The following is a 3,983-nucleotide window of genomic DNA, read 5'->3' on the forward strand; positions in this document are numbered from 1 at the left end:
CATTGTTCAAAAGTTCTGGCGAAGGTTTCAGTTTGCAGACAAACAGACAGACAGACAGAGAAAAAACAATATACGCCTCGGATCTTTCGATCCGGGCACATAAATATTTCGATGACACAAGCCAGTTACTAAGACCTGATGAGATCGAAGATTATTTTCTTCCAAAAAATCTAAAGATTGTAATTACTCCATCTTAAAGTCAGATTTTGTTGATTATTCAGAGGATATATGTAAAATCATAATGGTTATATCTTTGAATGATAATAGCCAAAACTTTCCTATATTCATAACAATTTTATATCGTATTAGTATTTACCCGTGACAATACCAGTACATTTATACTTGTATTATCTGTGGCAACATCTTTTATCGGATACCAACATATTTGACCTTATGAACTTGACGATTTCCGTACTTGTGAAAAAAAAAACTTTAATCTTGGCTATAACTTTTGAACGGTAGGGGATATGACTTTTAAACTTCATAATTGTTATATTTGTGAAAAGACCCTTCATTGGATACTAAGCACTTTGACCTACTTTAAAAAAACTAAACCTTGTCCGTAATTTTAAGGGTTAGGGCTAGTGTTTCCATACTTTATATATTCCATCCTTGTGACAAGACCTTTCAGTTGATAGCAAGACCTTAGACCTTGTAGTGGAGTTTGACCTACTTTTATTTTTTTTTTTACCTTCTCCATAAGTTGTGAACGTTTTCGTTTAGGGCTTCAATACTTTACATATGCATTCTATGTGACAGGACTTTCATTGGATACAAATAACCATGACCTTTTGACCTTCATTAAGGAGATATTTGTACTTATGAAAAAAAATTTAATCTTGGCCATAACTTTTGAACACTAAGACGTTGCGCATAGTCGTGGGGTTTGAAATTGTGTAACTTGTAACATTGTAAACGACGGGCGTTGGTATTTTTAGTTATTTTATCGTTTTGGCTACATGAATTATTTTGGCAACTTGTACCAAGCTTCTATGACTTCTTGTGATGACTTCACACAACATTTTTTAATAAATTCATAATTTACGGACTATTCCGACAGTTCGTAAAATAGGAAGCGTTCTGTAACATGCCGTGATTTTAAAAATTCTCAAGAAAAGATAGAGTGTTTGATAAAGATTTTTTTTCTATATAACGGGTTCTTTTTGTAAAACAAAGTTGATAAATGAAATGTGCAAATCAAGAAGTAGTCGAATGTTTCTTTAAAAAGTTATAAGCAAGCAGGAGATGAGATTAATATAGCGATTTTGATGTCTAGTCGGTTTTGTTACTACGACACAAATATGTGTATTATGGTATTTAACTGAGCGTATAACACCAATATGACCTGTTTTTTTCTATTTACTGGGAAAACTATTAACAGATAAAATATTATTTTTAAAATGTGCAAATAAATAAAATTTTGTATTTAAAGATACATTAAAAAGTAAGAATTTTTTAAGAAAACATGAGCAAAAGTTGAATGTCTAGTCTGGTTTGTTACGCCGCTAATTTTTGACGTTTTACGCTTTAACGACGTATACAATAACGTCAGAAAAGTATATTTTGACGTTACAAAATCAGCCCCGATTCTATGCGTGACGTCTAACGGCAACTGAAATCATATTTCACTTATGTTATCTTTGTTAAAAGACCCTTAATTGATTACCGTGATCTTCGACCAGTGAGGCCATTGAAAGAAGTTATGATTGAGGATTTGGCTGTACTTTCATCTAATGGATCAAGCATTCACTTCAGTGGTTGGTTCGAGTGTGCAGTGACAATTGGAAATAAAGTTATTACTACTCCATTTTTGGTTACGTTAGCTGCGACAAAGGATTATCCCATTATTGGTTACAATGTGATTGATGAATACATCCGTGATAGTGACTCTAACGTAGATACTAACTAGATTATTATTATGGTATTATCAAGCCAATTATTTATTTGCTTATAAACACCTACTTAAGATTTTGTATCATTGGAGGATTATTGATATGTTTTTCAGTAAAATCGGGAGGTAGTGGTGACAATATTTCATGAATGTGTATCATTTTAATTAAATGAATGTATTTGAAAACGTAATTGAAATAACATGGCATTTTTTTCTTCATTTTTTCACATCAATTCTTAATGAACGACTTAATATATTTTCTGATGAGTTTAAAGTAATACATGAAAATCAAACAGGATTTAGAAAGGGTTATTCAACAATTGATAATTTATTCTCAATACATATTTTATTCGAGCTTCTTAAAACAAAAAAGAAAAAACTATTTTGTTTGTTTGTTGATTATGAGAAAGCTTTTGATAACGTATGGGGGAAAGCATTGTGGTTTAAACTTTTATCTCACAATATTAAGGGCAAAATGTATGACATTATTTTGAATATGTACAGTCAGATAAAATCCAGAATTGTCTATAATCAAGAACAGTCTTTTAAATGTGCAAATGGTGTTAGACAGGGTGAAAATATGTCACTGTTTTTATTTTCTATGTATCTGAACGATTTACACGATTTCCTGAATGCATCCAATATTGAAGGTTTATCAACTATATCAGAGATGTTTGAAAACAAACTAAATGTATTTGAAAAATTATTTGCAATCTTATACGCAGATGGCACTGTATCGGTTGCAGAATATTCTGAAGAGCAACGAAAACAACTAGATAGCTTCTGTAAATATTGCAAAAAATGTAATTTAAAGATAAATATCGACAAATCGAAAATATTAATATTTAGTAAAAGTAGACGTGAAGAAAATATACAGATGCAGTATGATGATAAGGAAATAGATGTAGTAACAGAATTTAACTATTTGGGAGTAATATCATGTAAATCTAGCTCATTTATAACGGCAAAAAAGAAAATAGCCGAAAAGGCAACAAAAGTACTATACGAAGTATTAAAAAAGGGAAGATTACATAACCTATCAATTCAGTGTCAGCTAGATCTATTTGATAAAATTGTGCAACCTATTTTGTTATATGGATGTGAAGTTTGGGGATTTTCAAATAATGCAATAATAGAAAGGGTTCACCTAAAAAAATGTGTAAACTTCTACTCCATTTAAAAGATTCAACCCCAGATTTTATTATATATGGCGAACTTGGCCGACACCCCATGGAAATCCAAATAAAAACACGCATGATATCTTATTGGTCAAAATTAATCCCTTGGAAAGGAAATTAAAATTGCAAATTTATGGTATAAATTAGGCTTCATTATAAATCAAAAAATAGGAGGGAAAATTGTTTGGCTTGAAAATATCAAAAATATCTTAAATAACTGTGGACTCTAAAATGTATGGCTTGAACAAAACCTAATTAATATTAAATGGTTAAAGGCGAAAGTTAAACTCACATTACTGGATCAATTCAAACAAAGTTGGCAATCAATCCTTCAAACCTCACCCAAAGCTTTAAATTATAGAATATACAAAGACGAACTAAAATTTGAAATCTATTTTAATATTCTATTAAAAAAGGACTCAATAACATTTTGTAGATTTCGAACATGTAACCATCATTTATCAATTGAAAGTGGACGCTGGCTTTATATACCAAGACAAGATAGAATTTGTCGCCTTTGTAATCTAAAGAACTCGGAGATGAGTTTCATTACATTTTAAAGTGCAACTAACTACAAACATTAAGAAAACTATGCTTAACAGAAAACACATTAAATTTCAGAATATAATTAGTTTTGAAAACATTATGAATGACAATAAACACTGCTTTCTAAGAAAATTGTGCTCCTTTGTAAAGAAAATAAATAAAATATGCTCCCCGGCCTAAATTCCAATACTTCACATTTATAGTAACCTACATTTTTTTGTTTTTGTTTAGTTTCTTACTCACGCATGCCTTTCTAGACCTATTGTTGTATATAAAATCAACTATATGTTTTTTTTAGTCCCTGTATGCTATTGTAAAACGGTGAAGAGATTCAAATAAATGATTGAGTGTAATTAATTAAATTACTA

This window comes from Saccostrea cucullata, unplaced genomic scaffold (assembly GCF_032062105.1).
Source record: "Saccostrea cucullata isolate Sc308-1 unplaced genomic scaffold, CSIRO_AGI_Scuc_v1 ctg5696, whole genome shotgun sequence".
Lineage (NCBI taxonomy): Eukaryota > Metazoa > Mollusca > Bivalvia > Ostreida > Ostreidae > Saccostrea > Saccostrea cuccullata.